Consider the following 17,269-nt stretch of genomic DNA (forward strand, 5'->3'; position numbering starts at 1 on the left):
TCCAACCTGCTGCCTGATGTTCTTCCAGCAAATTACTGGTTTTGGTGCTAGAATCTGTTTACTTCCTCCTCTTTTTTTGCTTTTTCTCCTCAATTTTTTATAATTAGCTGTTTTATTTTTTTTTTGTTTTCCTGCACATGCTGTTCAAAGCTGCTTAATAATCTCACTCTTCTCCAAATAAACTGATTTGTCTTCTCAAACCATTCCAATATATGTATCTATGAGAACCGACTATTTCTCTACCATGTCCTCCTCTCCCTGACTTTCCTGTCCAGAGAACAGTTAGACTTTCTGTGAGGACACTGAATGCATCAGCATGCTCTGCAGCCTCTTGCTTCAAGGAGTTTGGCTGGCTGGGCTCAGAGCTCTGACATTTGTTGACAGCACTTTTTTACTTGCTAGATGTTAGCTCCAGGACTGTTGGTAGCTTGCATTCCCCAAAGAAAGATCCTGCTTAACCTCCTTCTCTATTCTTACCACTGATTATGATGTGTAGAGATTTCATTCTCATTTTCCAAATTAATCTTTTTTTTTTTTCTTGATAGAAATGCACCAAGAACACACACTGCAATGTGCAGTGACCATACTGATCTCCAACAGGATGTGGCTGTTGAAACAGAAAAGAACAATTCAGAGCTGAAGGGCCCGTCACTAGGTGCACCTGTGTACCTAACTCAGAACTTCCCTCAGATTCCCTACCTTGAGCACATTTTGTGATCTTGAAGCCAAAAGTAACCAGCAACATATGGAAACAGGAGATCTATTGGGTAATATGGTACAAATCCTTGGCTTGCTTAAAATCAGTGGTTTGGGCTACATTGCTAGTCTACTAGGAAGTATGAAAAGAAATAGGTTGGATGTATCCACAGGATATAAGAGACTACATGAGTGGATCCTGATAGCTTCCTACTTAGCAGGGTGGTTTTGAAGTGCTTAGACTGACTTAACCCATTAAGCAGAAAGATGCTTCATAGACCTGATGTTACACCATTTCTCACTCAAGAGAGTTGCTTCCGGTATGGCACTTCATCTTTTATGATCTTAATTAATACTAATTGGTATATGATTGCCTCTAAAATAATATTCTATGAGGAAAACGATCCTCTGATGTTAGAGATTGATATTTGAGAAATCATAATATACTACAGCTCCATGTAAAGGATTAAATAAGTGATATTCCTCTGTTTTGTGTATATCTATATATTGTTTTCCTTGATAGCTTATACTGTAACTCACACACCTGGAACTTCCACCATGTGTTTTAAACCATTCCAGAAGTAATGCCCTGCTAAAGGAGATCACACTTTTGAAAACTGTCATAAAAAAACATTAAATAAGGGATATAGCTTTTTTTCCTTCTTTTTTGTTTTCACTTTGCTTTCAGTCAGCATACTGATTCTGTTCTTACAAAGAATTCACCCTTCCATTTAATATGTAAGGATGGTTTCATCTTTGGTCCATTCCTGTTTTGAAAAGGAATCCTCCTGCATACATCCCCAAGATTTCCTTTCTCTTTCAGCAAGCATTGTGATTACATACAACTGAAAGCAGAGATCATAGATCTTGTGAGCAAAACCAGAGGAATGACATAATCTTTAAAGCTGGCTATGACACTGAACTCATAATTCACATCTTATTTTTGTCAGCAGCACGTCCAAGACACAAAGGCCATTCTTGAAAAATCACAGCTGTGATATCTACAATAACTGAACTACAAGAAAGCTGCAGGTAGGTCATACTGCCTTGTCACTGCAGATGAAACAAATAATAATAGTTAGCACTACCTACCGATTTTGCAGCATGTTTTGTTCAGGCAAGATAACCCTAATTATTAATAGGATGATAAAATAGTATGCTAAATGCCTTCCCTCCTGCCCTGCATGGTTGGCTCAGATAAGGAGCATGTTGGTATTGATCATCCACAGCTCAAACAATCTCATCCCTCCTTATGGTGGACAAGTGCAGAGAAAGGTGATGGAATGGGCTGGGAGGGGAATTGGGTGGGGCCAGGTGGGGGTTCAGAGGCCATTAGGTGAAGGGGAAGCTTCCAAAAGGAAGCAGGAGAGAGGCTACGGTCGTCAATTAGCCTTTCAGTGGAGAGGAAGAAATTTTCTTGGCTTTCTCTGAACAGTAACTGTTTGCATTGCCAGTGAGAGCTGCTGGTCAAGGAGGAGATGTTCAAATTAGTTTCTGTGCTGGAAGAGTACTGGGAAATTGATTTGGGCATTTTACTGCACCTTAGCAATCTAATTCTCAAAGTAAGTTTTATAGGGCTTGGTGCCAATTGTTTCAAACAGAGCTTGAAAAATGTTCCTGCCTAAGGTAAATACTGGCAACTCCAGGAAAACACAACTGCTGTTTCAAAGCACTTACATAAACATATGTTCCACATCTACAGTTATTTGTTTTACAGAATTAAAAAAAAGAATAAATTTAAGTGCTATTAATGGTTTGGAAGGCTTATACCAGCCTTCTGTGTGCAAAGGCAATTTGACCACAAGTATCTGATTTAGAAGGTCTACAAAGCATCTACTTTGCATATTTGCAAGCAGTCCAGGATGAATGGTTTGATGATGCTCTTACAGGTGTAGGCTATATGTGGTAAAATGATAGATGCTATGGACAAATGGGAGTATTTCAAATGCTCTAAGTACTTGCAGTATAGGTAGTATGATGTGGGAAATGTTCAAAGGTCCAAAACGTTGTCTCATGTTAAAGGTAAGTGACTGATTTATTTGTTGTGTGGTTTTGCTGGGTTTTATTTTTTTGTTCATCTTTTTGCTTTCTTCATCTTGGGCTGAGGTGGTTTGGCTTAGCCTGAGGGAATTGGAGAGCAGCTGCTGCCCTAGCCCTGGGAACTTAATTCTGGTAGGCAAGCTGGCACATACTACTTGCAGCCTGTCTCTTGCTGCAGCCAATTGATGGGGTGAACTTTGGGGCAATAAAGTTGAATGCTGAAAGACATTCTAGATTTAATCTCACAGGATTCAGGGGAAGGAGGTAAGAAAACTGGAAAACAAATTATGTGTCATAGGCAAAAAAACTATCTTCTTTGCGCTTAGCAGGTAACCAAAAGAAATTCTAATGCAGATATTTAATACAGTATGGGTGTCATGTAAGTAATTTTTTTTTGGCTGTACCACTGCTCCAGCAATTCAAGGACCTGTAGCACAGACTTGGTTTTCTGTTTGCAGCAATCCCTGCAGAAAGTGGTCGAACTCTGTTTTAAAACTGTGCCAGTTCCTTGTCTCAGCTGCTTTGGCTTGAAGGTTGATTCAGATTTTCATGCTGGTAAGTGTGAAAACACTTTCTCCCCCCAAGTTCCACCCTCAGTTGTATTTACTTGTATACCAGTTTGTATTTACTTGAACTGTTACTGATGTTATCTTTGAAGCATCTTTTACTTTATTTGTCCCTTCTTAACTGTGTTTTGTCCATTCCCTTAATCATCTTTCTATTCTTCTTCTGTACCCTTTCTAGCTTACGTGAACGATTTTCAGAATGTAAATAATCAAAAAGTAATCCAAACAGTGTATCAGTGAAGCTTTTCAAAAGGCCTGTCTTCTCTTTTTGTTCTGAAGCTATCTCGGAGGTCACCAGGGGAAGGGGAAGTTTCCATTCACCAGGGGAATGATATCTTAAGATGTCATTAGCTTTTTGCATATCTTCATCCCACTAACAGCTCACAGCCATATGCTGTTTGAACAGTATATCCTGATTTTCCTCTTTATAGCCATCTTCAGTACTTGATCTCCATGGAAATAGTAAGAATTCTTGTAGTTGTATGATTAAAGATCAGTAACATCTCCTATACTGTAAAATGCCTTCTTATTTTTATGATAAGAACATGCTATTGCTTATTGGCATAGATACCCAAGAGCTCCAGTCATATTGGGCAGCATTCTCCAATGTCGTATGTGAGGGGGGAAAAAAAGGGTGAATCCGTCAAATCCTCCAAACTTTCCCAAGCTACATATAAAGCCTGAAATGTGACCCAGAATAGGAAATGTGAAAAGCATGGTCATGGTTCATGTAGGCTGGTGGTCTTGATTTACAACAGCCTGGCAAGCCCTCATGAGGTTTCAAAATATCCACTGTTTCGGATTAAAGTTATAAGTGAAACAGAATAGGCAGAACTAAGGTAATTGAAGTTGAACACAAGCACTCAGACTTGCAAAACTTTTATGTATTAATCAGACCCTTGTGAAGAAAAGTTTACCTGAACATTTAAGAGTTTTACCAAAGAATTACAAATTCAAATTCACAGAAAGCTAGAGAATAAATTGCTGCATACAAATTCAAACATATCTGCAAGTGCCAAAATGAGATGTTTATACTGAAGAGAAATGCTGTGCAAGAATTGTTTCTTGTAGGATTTATTGAAAGGTTAATACATGTAAAGACTATTTGCTCGATAAAATGGAAGCTAAGCAATAAAAAGATGAACTCCAACAAATACAAAATGTCAGGAACCTCTTATTTAACAGCTGTCATAGCAGCAATATGATCTTTCCTGAAGTATGTTATATATGCATCTTGGTTGATGAGCAGCTAATTAATCTTTTAAGGCTAAAAGCTAAAAAAAGAAAAAATAAATCACAGCAGCATGGCTGAGCAGTCTTTACATCTGGAAGAGAATACATGGTAAAATTAAAAGCTTTTCAGAATCACAGCCAGCCAGACATCCTTTATGCACAGCATCGTTTTTATGTCTCATGTTGTGCTTCCCTGAAATGAGCTTTTTGTTTTGATTTTTTTTTTCAGTGCATTTAGGATGAATAAATCTTCTGTGAATCAGCTATAAAGATTTACATTCTGCTTTCAGTGTCCTGAGCCAACTCAATCTGATAGAGAATATTTTTACTTGTAAGAGAGTCCCTTTACTTGGGAAACTTAACACAGCATTTCAAGTGACACAATACTGAGAGGGTCATAATTTTGAAACAATTTTGATCCACCCATTTAGAAGCAGTTTCTACTTCTGATACTAAATTCAGCAGCATGGCCCGAAAAATTCCAGTGAAGAGATTAGTTTGGTTAAATGTAGACATATGTAATCATTTAGGATGGAAAAGACCCTTAAGATCAAGGCCAACCACTATAATTCTATGATTAACGTACACTGCCAAGTCCACCAGTAAACCCCGTTCCTAAGTACCATGTCTACATGTCTCTTCATACTTCCAGGGATGGTGACTAAAACACTTCCTTGAGCAGCCTGTTTCCAAAGCTTGACAACCCTTTCAGTGAAGACATTTTTCCTAGTCTCTAATTTAAACCTCTCTTGGTGCAACTTGAGTCTATTTCCTCTTGTCCTCTCATTTGTTACGTCAGAAAAGAGACTGTTACCCACCCCACTACAACCTCCTTTCAGGTAGTCGTACAGAAGGCTAAGGTCTCCCCTGAACCTTCTTCTTCTGCACACTAAACAACCTCAGTTCCCTCAGCTGCTCCTCTTAAGACTTGTGCTCTAGACCCTTCATCAGCTTGGGTGCATGTAATGCAAACATCTGTAAACTAGGGTGTGGTTTCTTTTTGCACGCCATTTATATTCAGTAGCCCTTCGAGGGTAGAGTGATTTATATCTGAAAACAAATTGTCTAAATCAGGTGAGAAGATTTGTATTCTGTCTTTTTCTGTTGGCTACAAAGAGAGTATAGGATCATAAGGTCCTTTCCAACCCTAACTATTCTATGATTCTGTGAAATGCTCAGATGCAGGTTTCTAAGTTACACACAAAAAATCTTTTCTCAAGCAATGGCACCAATTGATATAACTTCATAAAGGAAATAGTAATTCATCAATCATATATTTTCTATAAATCTGTTTCTGTATGAATATCTGGTTGGGCTGACAATGGGTCATAATAAAGCCAGCCTGCTTTAAAGTGGATCAGCAATGCCAATTTGCAAATCTCACCTAGGCTAGGGGTTTCTTTTCTACTGAGAAACTGGGGATAGCACAATTCCTTTATAATGCCCTTAAGCATGTAGTCCAAACCTGCCTAGGAGGTGCTAAGTAGCTCACATTATTTGCATACCCTTAGCCTGAAGCCTCCTTCAGGAGTCAAATAGCTGAGGTTCTACTTTGGGGTTGCTTAGACCTTCACAGCTCTGGCCAGAGAGTATAGATCTGGGCTTGGTAGCAGCTCTTCACGACAATCAAGAGCCTCTAGGAGAAAGACTTTTAGGGGCCCTTTATCTGTTCCAGAAGTCTTCAGTTGCTACAACTTGTTGTTGTTGCCACAATCCTGGACAAAATGCATTCCCCAGTAACGTGTCTTTTTGAATGTATATGTTAAATAATGTATGTTCTATATTCTAGTTTAGTTAGTCTATGTCTCAAGTGGGCACTTCCAAAATAAGATACATAACCTTCCTGAGCTGTGCACAGTACTTGAAGGACTGTGCCAAATCTGAAACTACCATGAGTTAACAATTATGGGTTTATCATCTTGCAAATTTAATTTTTAAATGAGAACAAGCAAATTTAAACTTGGCTTTCAGGTCTCTGAAGGCTTCTTTTCTTTCTGTTCCATATTCTTCCTTTTCCCTGTTCACCTATTCAAGAATGAAAAATGGACTAGAAGAGTAGAAGTAATTTGGATATTGAGCCAATGTGTTAACACTTCTACCATTGCCATTAGAGCCACTGTAGTTGGAAAACAAAGCAAAAGAAATATTAATCTAAAATCCCTTCACGTGGAATAGTGTGTTTTCTTACTCCACATTTTCCTGAGTGGTAGAGACTATTTTTATTAGTATGATACTAAATCAAAATAATACTAATATAATAAAAGCCAGAAACACTTTTGGTTACAAGTTTGAAATGACAGCCCTGTTTATATTTCTTTTTCTGTATTGAAGATGAAAACAAATATAAGCCCAATTACAATCACAGAAGCCATAGATATATACAAGAAGTGACTGAAACACCCAATCCATGATAAACCAAAAGTGTGGAAGTATAAAGTATATTGTTTTCTCCTTAAAAGAATCTTGCCAAGTGTGTTTTCAGCTCATAACAGTGGAAATGTTGCATAAGCTAGATGATTTAACAGCTAATAAAATACGTCCAAATTATCTGGTACAAATAAAAGGTTAGACCAAATTCTCACTTCATTTTCTTAGATACATATCCAAAATGCCTATACTTGCAAGAAGAATTTGTGTAGGGAAGTAATAGTATTTAAAATACCAATGGAAATGCAAGTATTCTATCCTGCAACTGTGCTATATTTCATGCTTTAGGCAATGCCTTGAGAGAAACATAAGCTACTGCTGTGCATCAAAATGAAAACTCTAGGACTTTTATTTATACACGTTGATGCTCTGTATTAATGTGTTATGTGCATCTAAAGCCAACAATTGCTTTATCTTCCTCTTTTGAACACACGAGACCAAGAGGGGCTGAGAAAGACCTGCTTTCTAAAGAGAAGAGTTCCTACGTGGTTTTGTGGGATCATACATAAGGGATGGGGCCTGCTCTGTGGGTGGTCCCTGTGCTTGAGGCAATGTTAGCACCACCCCAGCAACCCCTGGGCTCTTGTGCAACCCTTCTGCATGGTGCCCTAAACCCCACCCTGGTGTAATTTTGGCATTCTGATCTGCAGAACCACTCAAAAATCATGTCCTGGTGTGCCTCAGGGCAGAACTTGTCCCTCGCCCTCCTTGTACTTTGTCCTACAGCTGAAGTGACTTTGTCTGAGTCTGCTTTGGAGAATTAGTCCCTGAGGAGTTTGAACATGAGTCAGCTTACACCCTTTGGCTTTCATGATCCACATGGCTTGGACAAATAACCCAAAGGCTGAAGTCTTGACACTGCAGAGTTCTCATTGAAGGTCTGAATCACATCCAAGGGGCAATGGAAGATAATTATGCAGTTCAGGTGCTTTATTCTACATACCTATTTTGGAGGAAAAAAAAATCCACGTAGGCATATTCCTAAGTATATTCATCAGGTACATGACCTGTACACACACACTGTTAACAGAATTGTTAAAGGCTTGTAAAACAGTGTAACTTGCTGCTCACATATGAACTAACTGTCTGCTGAAAGTCTGAGGAAAACACTGTGATCATATTTTACTGATTGCTTCTGTCTTTCTAGAAAAACTAATGCTTACTTTAATTTAAACCATAAAGCTGTGACCAGCTCTGCAAGCCATGGTGCTTCTGCCCCATCACTTCCCTGTTCTGCTACAAACATGTTATTAAAATGATACTGTATTTTTAGAGGGTATTACAAAAGGGTGGAAGGAAACAGCAAAGATCTGGAGTTTATCTGGAGGGTCGAAATAAATATGAACATAACATTGAATCAGAACACCACCACTTCAAACCCCTTCCCTTAAAGACTTTGTTAATCACCATTTACCTCAGAGCTAGACAGATGGCAGTAATCCCTCCTGATGTATAGTGCAGTATATTATGTTCAAATAACATATTATAGTAAGTAACACATAAGTTTTCCACAAAGTACAGTCAATTTGTACTAAAATTGTTGTATTTATTAATATTTAATATTTCTGCTGTGTGAGCTTTGGTAACAGTTTTCTGTAGGCAATATGTCTTTTTTTTTCAGGCACATATAATTGTATGCTACAGTAAGAACATAAAAATATTTACAGGTACATTTTACTTAAAAATCTCCTCAATTTAAAAATATTCAAGGATGCTGAAGAATATATTCTAAATGTTAACTAAAGAGCAGTTAAACATTTTTCAAACTGCCCCATCCATAAATAAGAATGTCTGTTTTAGAAAGTCCTGTGTTGACTATGTTAGCAAATGTTTGGGTTATTTGCTATTAAATGACAGTTTAATCTTTGAGTATGTTTCTAAAGTTCTGCAGTGTTGACACTAGTACATATTTCATTTCTTGCAGATCAGTATAATGACAGAATCTTTGTGCACATACATTTAAAGCTCTTCATCTTTAGATCTGAAGTTATTGATGTGGATGGAGTAAGAGATATTTACCACCATATTCATTTTGATCCCCTTTTCTGTAAAAAGTCAATAAGCTCAAAAATTCACGTATCTGGAGAAGCAGGGAAGACGGTTTCATCTGACACTGAAAATAATCACTTGGGCATAAAGGATTGGCTGACTTGTGGATGTGAGTGGGTACAACATAGATGTCTTGCAGATACTACATGTTGTATAGCAGTCTTTCATCAAAGCAGAATTTATGGGTACTACTATCCTTGCTACAGAATTTATCCTTGCTACTAGGTCAGGGGTGTGTCATATGATTCCATTAATTATTATGAGAAGCAGGTAGCAGTACAATAAAAGGAAATACTGACTGCAGGTACTATTGTATGTTACCTGGTGTGAACAAAGAAAAGGGGGGAGATCAGTTCACTCCTTTTGTGAATATCTTGTGAGTATATGAATATTGAACTGATATGGGCAGGGACCCCCAACCTGTGTTCCAAAGGAAAATCAAGTTTTTCTTGGCCCACTGGTTTAGATAGAAAACATGTCATATGGCAAAATGTGTCTTATACAATTTATTTTTTCATTCTTGAAGTAGCATGTATCAGTTTGTTGCTTTCAATTTAAAATAACTGCTTATTGTATCAGATCAGGAACGCCACGCTATTACCTATGCACAATGCATGTAAAACTTTGCAGCTTTCTAAGGCCGGAAGCAGATGAAAACAGAAGTGGACTATAATACGCACTGTTTCTCAAAGTACAAAACTAAACTAATCATCTAATTATCTCTTCCTAAGCCCTGGAAACTTCTTTGTCCTGGAAATGGGGTTAAGTAGTGAGAAGGTGCAGCAAGTGTACAGTGAAGGGCAGAGGAAATAAATGTGAAAGACAGTTGCATTCAGTCCTAGCTACTGCAAAAGCTGCACTGAGGAGACTTTCTAACATCTCCTACTCCAATGGTAAAATTACCGCCTACTAGGCATATTATTGATGTGTATTTGAAGTCATAGCTACGAGCTTGCTTTTAAAGCTGATATTTTAACTGTTTTCTTTGGTATGCAAGCCCAGCAGAGACATGTTGACAGTAAACCAGGTTCAACATTTTCTTGTATATCATTATTGTTTGCTAAGTTCTCGTCTGCACTGGCTGTGCAAAACATGCTGACAGGAAATAAAATGCCCAAGTGTCAGTGAATCAATCCATCCAGGGGATTCTTCGTTCAAGGTTATTATGCATGAGAAGAACTTTGCTTGATCGTCAGCTTGAGCTTGAGGAACTGATGGATTGGGGAAAACAAAACCAAATTTAACTTGCCTATACTGTATTCTTTACAGGAAAATAACTGTCAGACAGCAACTTATAAAGTTCCTGCCTGCTGCTTTTATGGCCACTTTGCAGGTAGAACTATCATTTATATAGAATTTGAAAGCACTACCACTCTCTCCTGAAGGTTTCATTGTGATCAAGCTAAATCTGTTTAGAATGGGATAGTTGGGTCCAGAACCCTTTCAAAGGCAACATAAAAAGCTCTTATAAACAGCCTGTCCCTTCTGTGAAACAGAGGTGCAGAAAAGAACATCTTTAATAGCAGTGTCTGTAGCCAGATTTAAGGTAAGACTATTTTTTTGTTCTGTTTTAAAGCAGATAAATAGAATTTTCCTCTTCAAGTTGAATCTTTTTTTTTGAAAGCACTGGTCTGACATAAGCAGTAAGAACTTATGGAGCCTGCAAAACCAAACAAAAAAGCCTTTGCTCCAAACCCAGTCTTCAAACCCTCCTCCATGTGGGATCTAAGGGTAACAATATCCTGGCATCCTTTCAGACCCCTTTCACACTTCAGCTGGGAAGGAAGGGGAGCAGATTTTCTGGAGCTTCACACAATCCCTATCTGTTTCTTGTTTCTTTCTTTACCACTGGTTTGTAAAAGTGTGTCAAGTACCTAAAACTGATGTTTTGAGTATGAGGAAAATAGATGCTAGCAAATTTAATTTCCGGCTTTGAAAAAAGGTCTGTCATCAAATTGAATTGCTTAACTGTATATAATTTGTTAGAAAGGCAAAATATATTAAGAAGATTCAATAGAAAAAAGAATTGGGTTTAGGAGTAAATAAAAACAGGTTAGCTATGAAATCTTTGTTCAGAGACTGGTAAAAGAGTATAACTGAAATGCGTATTTATTCTACAATATTTTTTTTGTGCTTTCAAGACTGATGGATGTTAGAATTGACTAAAAGGACAAATTACAGATCTGAAATTCATGATACATATCTGCAATTGCTATGTAATAAGATACATTCAGATACAGTGGGATGTAATATGTACTGAAAATAGTAGACATAGAGGAAAACTGCATCACAAAAACTGTATTTCACAAAAATTGGACTTCAAGCCGTCCATTACACAGTGGAAATGAACTTGGAAGAAGAAGATATGGCTTAGCATGCAAAATATCTTAAATGAGTATGTGCATTAAAAGGTAGTGTTAACATACACACACAACTTTAGTGACCTTGTCTGGTAGAGGATGGGGAATTTTGACTTCTGACTGCTGCAGGCTAATTGGGATTGCACTTCTGCTTTCCAAAAATAGAACACTTGACACTGTTCTTTATTTGCAGAACCCCTTTTCTCTTTGATGCTGCAAGGCTTTTAAATAAGAAACCTTAGAGTATGTTTGTGAAATGTGTCAGTGATTTTAACTGGGTATGTTGAGGCGCAGTAAGTAGTAAGAAGTAAAAAAAGGTTTACCAAGGTGATGTCTCAGTGGCAAAAAGCTGCCTGAAGAGTTCACAAACATAACATGTACTTAACATTGGTTAAATTCATAGAGGGAATATTATATGTACTCTAAACTTGAAAAGCATAATGGTAGTTATAATGGTAGCTTTGAGAAACTGCATAAACTCTGTTTCAAAGTTTCAAAGGAACAGATTGAGGTAAATACTTGGTTGCTTTTCCTTAAATGTGTGTCCCATCTGGGCAGCATGGGTGCAGTCAATTACATGAGAGCTGTGTCAGCTAGAGATTTCAACCACTGTTACAGCAGGCAGGGCTTAACTTTTCTGTTTCCTCCCTCAGCTCAAGGAGCTCACAGAACCAGCAAAGTTTGTGACATGTCAGCATGTCCAACAGAAAACTTTACCTTGTGAGGGAATACATGTACCTTGTTTGTTGCTGGAGTAACAGGTATGCAAAATGAATAATGGTCAAGATGGCTGCAAGTAGTAACAAGGCTAAAGATTACTGAATGCTGGAACATTATCTAGCCAAATGTCTAGAAAAAAAGTGCAGGAATCACTGACATTTGATTACAAAGAAATGTACAGAAAAAATGACCAAGAATGGTTTCTCTTCTACATGCCCCAGGCATATTTATCACTAAATCCATTCCCCAGACTGATCAGTCTCCATTTCCAACTAGTTCTGGGCTAGTTACTCTTGTTGGAAGATTGTTTCCCAACTTCAGTGATTGAAGGTTAGAAATATTTATCTAACTTCATGATGTGTTTGTTCTCATGTCCACATTGCCCTTTAGCTAAAATACTATTTTCCCCTTTCTGGTTTTTACTTCAATTATATGTTTGTAAACAAACCCCCTGTCCTTATCTCGGCTGTTATTTTGGCAAGTTGAAACAGTCTTTCAGCAGCCTCTTTGTAATTGTATAGCCATTTAAAAATGGATTGACCTGGCAGAATTATTGAAAATACTAGTTACTTTACCTAATATTTTGCATTCCATTCTTTCAGAATTCTGTTGTGATGATTATTTGCTCTCAAAGACCAAATAAGCTCCTTAGCAGTTTCCCTACTCTGATTCCTTTTAGATGTTCTGCCTTTTGTTTCATGCTCAGCATCATCTACTCTGATTGAAATGAGGCAAAGTATTTACATTGGTTTTGGGTTGTACTTAGATTATCTTTAATCTCTATCCCATTCTTCCTGCATAGCAACTCCATTCTCAGCTCGTGCTTCTCTCCCTCCCCCCCCCATTTAATATCCTTTCCAAAGTCTAGTTTTCATTGTATATCAGCCTTTCTTCATCTCTAACGCTCAGATGTTTTGCTGCCCAGTACTTTCTTGTTGGCGCTGCATACTCAGCATCAGATTTTGCTGCCACTATTAATTTTATTGGGCAACCCTATTTAAGCATTTAAAACAGTAATTAAGGGTTTAAATGAGTAAAACACATTTCCTAAATGCACTACTGCACTGTGCTTCACAACTTGCAGGTCAAGTTATTTTATCAGCCTGTTTTTGTTACCCTAAAGAAAACTCTCATTAGACAGATGCAACCTTCCCATCGCTTACTTAGCATTGCCTAGTATGTACCATTTCGTATTTACATGTTGGCTTCCAAGTTATATTCTGGGTGAAATACCAATTTGTGTTCTATAAAGATTTATGTAGCTGTATATAGCTCCTGCTGTCTCCTAAATAGTGATCAAATTAAACTTCTCAATTTACTCCACGCATGACATTTATTGACTGAGTAGAAACAAGGTAAAGTACTTTCTTTGTTAATTCAGAAGGAAAACACAGCAGCTCCTCATGGTAGACATAATTTTTGATACAGTGGTGTAAAAGGCACACTAAACAGAATTTTAGCAATAAATAAACTTTAGCAAAAATATCTAAAAATAAATAAACTTTAGCAAAAAAAAAATTAGCAATAAAAAAAGAATAAGAGTAAATTAACCTTATATCTGTGCTGTCTTGCAAGTTTTCAAATCTGCCTTGTACCTGCATTTTTCTATTTTCTTTCCTCACATTCCCTCTCTGCTCCCACACGTTTATTAACAACTCCTTATTTAATTTTGCCTGTTGTGGCCTCCCATTATGTTTCTGTTTAATTTGCTTGAATTGCTTTTCTCCTGTTGCTGTTTAACTCCTACTTTCAAAATAATTTCTTGCTTCACCTGACTGATTTCACAAGACTACGCTGGTTTTGCCTTGACTATTTCTTAACAGGCAACTTCGAGCACTGCAAGTTCTCTTGCTGTCTGGGTGCTAGGGGAGGGGAAGCTGTCCTTTGCAGCATCTGTTGCCTAGCAATCTATTCCTTGGGTGCCTTTAGCTGTACAGCATTGTGATCAAAGCTGAAAAGCCAAGTGGAAGGAAAAGTGAAAATGGGCTTGAAAAACACTGCAATCAAAACACAGCACTTGCTGCAACATTGACTTTTACATGACAGTGAATAGACCCTAGCCATACATTATGCTCTACATGCCATTATATACAAAAGGCTTAACTCCTTTTCCTAAGTGCACTACACTCCTTGGAAGAGAGAAAACATCTGTCACCAGCTAGCAAGCTCTCCACTGGACAATGTGGCATGGCTCTGCCTTTTCAAGAGTCAAGCTAATGTTTCTCAGCCTTGATTTCTTTTTACATCACCTTAGAAATTTCCACTAACCATCAGGTGGAATTTGTACCAGAGATCAAGAAAGTAGCATGTTTCCTATAGGGTAAGTTTGATAAAGGTGGGATGGAGTACCTTAAGAATCTCTACTTTTTGTCATGCTGGTATCATTCAGATTCACAGACTCATGTGTGGCTTTGCATGTAACAGACCATCACTGTAATCAATTTGATCTGTTTCATGACATACCAACTACAGCTAGTTCACAGTGGGATGGGCTAAAGATTTGAAAGTTCCCCATACCTTGACACCAACCATATTGTGTTCAATGTAAAAGGTGTAAAAGAAATCTCGTGTTAATATGGATGACACCCAGCTTCTTGAGGTGTTGGGCTAAATTTTATTTGTGCCATGAAAATAACTAATATCATCATTGAACAAAATTAGATGGAGTGATTAATGTCATTCATGATGTTAGAGGGAAAACTAAATTAATCATACTTGAAAAACCAAGTATCTCTCACTGACATCAACTGGTTGTGAATACCTAGATTAAGACAGTATGGCCCCAGCCTAACAGCATTTTCCAAAACTGTCTTTGTACTTTGGTTATTTGGGTTGTATTGACCTTCAGTGTGCTTGAGAATTAAATTATTTTGGAATTCACACAAGTATTTTATTTATGAGTGTCTGAACCTCTGCTTTCAGACTTTCCCAAGCTCCAGCACTATAGACATTATAGACCAATAAGTGAATGAAGAGTCACCCCCTCTTTAAACTCTTGAAAGGAACACACTAACTTCCCTGCTTTTGAAGGCTTGCCTACAAGAGCAAGTTATGAGAAATTATGGGTTTATTTGATTTTTTTTGCACAGCAACTAATAGCCAAAACTGGTTATTGCTCACTATCCTTTTATAATCTGTTCAGCAGTTGGTTCTATAACACCAGACTTTACTCTCGCAGTTTTCTCTCATATCGTGGGGCTAGAGGCAATTTGCTGTGGTTTTATTTTGCTCCCCCATTGAAGCTCAGTCAGAAATTGTATAAGAAGCTCTGGGAATGCTGGACTGGAGAGTCGAAAGAGTCAGCTGTATTGTTTACGTGTCTTTTGCAAACTATGCCCATTTTCAAGTTGTTGGCCAGCAGGGAAGGAAGGTGGTGCAGCTAGATCCTCAAAGTCACTGCTATGGGGATGTTACTGTCTGCATGTGCCATCATATAGCAGGTGTCACTGACAGCCAGTCGCTATGTCATTTTGGACAAAGGAGGATAAAATCTAAGGGCTAGTTTTCGGTGAGCTCTGCCTGTGCCAAATGGACTTCCAACAGCTTGGTTTCTGGGCAAAGAAAATCAGTATTCTTTTTTAGGAAAGAACACAATGCAGGATGAAAATATGTAACAATGGCATAAGCACAAATGTCCCCCTGATGAATTTTGGGCCCTTATTGAAGCCTGTTTTCCCTGTAGCTTCAGCCTTGGTCCCTCGTGATGGGTGGCCAGGCAGTGCCAGGCATCCTGCTACTCTCCTAGGAGGCACATTTTATCCTCTGCTTATCAACTGGTTTATGCTGTCTTTTGTTGACTAGGCAAAATAAAAGTTCACCTGTAGTTTTGATGGCTGCAGAGGAATGGGTTTTTGGAAGCCTGAAAGAGCAAAGGTGGTGCTTCCTGCAGGGACAGAAATAGCAAAGTAAGGCTCATTCACTGAGTTTTGCACAATGGCTGTGGCAGCAAAAGCAAATAATATTGGCAGGTGAAGGCTATGTTCAGAGACATTTCACGCAGGTGGCAATGCTGGCTCTAGCACCTGTGGACAAAACAGTGGATCAGAAATACCCCAAGCTCCTAATTTTCATTTACAAGCTCAACCATATCCTTATTACCATTTTCAAACACTTTTCCAGTGTTTCTGCAGAAGGATAGGGCATTATGTTTACAGCATGGATGATCTTTTGAAGGGGTACAGAACTCATGTCAACAATTTATACATAAGCAGTGCAAGCTTTAGGGTACTAGAACATAAACCCCATCAGCAACAGCACAACCATCTAACTGAACATAATTACGTGGATGTGGAAAACTGTTTAAAATGATCAAATTAATTCCAACTTTCGTTTTTCCTCTCAAGAGAAAGTCTAATGTTATTTGCTTCTTAGAACCTTTGCTTTTCCTCTCACTGCTGAGTAAAAGGGAGAAGCTGTTGCATACAGGAAGAAGACAGTCTCAGTATTCACAGCCAAGTGGTGTACAGCCTGCTCATTGCTCTCCAAGGTGGCAGAGCTTCATTAATGAAGCGCAAAGGGTAACCATATGGTACCAAAATATTTTCCAAAATATTTCTCTCTGCGCCATCTCCAAAAGCTGTTTTTCCATGTCCTGTCTCTTACAATCTTCCTTTTCTGGTCCTTGGCCAGACTTCAGGTTCCTTATATGTTTTCCCATTCTCTTTCCAGTTCCTGATCCAGAAATCTGTCAGGGTTTGCTGGGATGTTGTTGGGACGTGGTTGGAACAGTGTCCTGGGTTCAGCAGTAGCAGTCATTTTCTCTCCTTCTTGGTAGCTGGTGCAGCACTGTGTTTTGACTTTCGGGCTGGGAACGGTGCTAATAACACCAATGTTTTGAGTTACTGCTCAAATGTTTGGTTTGTCCAAGGACTTTGTGAGTCTCATGCTCTGCCAGGGAAGGAGGGGAGGCTGGGAGAAAGCAGAGACTGAACACCCGATCCAGGCTGGCCAAGGAGGTATTTCATACCACAACACGTCATGCCTGGGGAGGTAACTGGGAGCTGGCCGGAAGGCTCGGGCTAGCTCTTCCAGGTCAGGCTCGTTTTGGCGGGTGGTATCGTATTCTCTCTCCTTGTTTATTTCCTCTATCATTGTTTTTATTGGTGGTAGCAGTAGTGGTTTTGTGTTATACCTTAGTTCCTGGACTGCTCTTATCTCAACCCGTGGGAGTTGCATTCC

This window comes from Melopsittacus undulatus, chromosome 2 (assembly GCF_012275295.1).
Source record: "Melopsittacus undulatus isolate bMelUnd1 chromosome 2, bMelUnd1.mat.Z, whole genome shotgun sequence".
Lineage (NCBI taxonomy): Eukaryota > Metazoa > Chordata > Aves > Psittaciformes > Psittaculidae > Melopsittacus > Melopsittacus undulatus.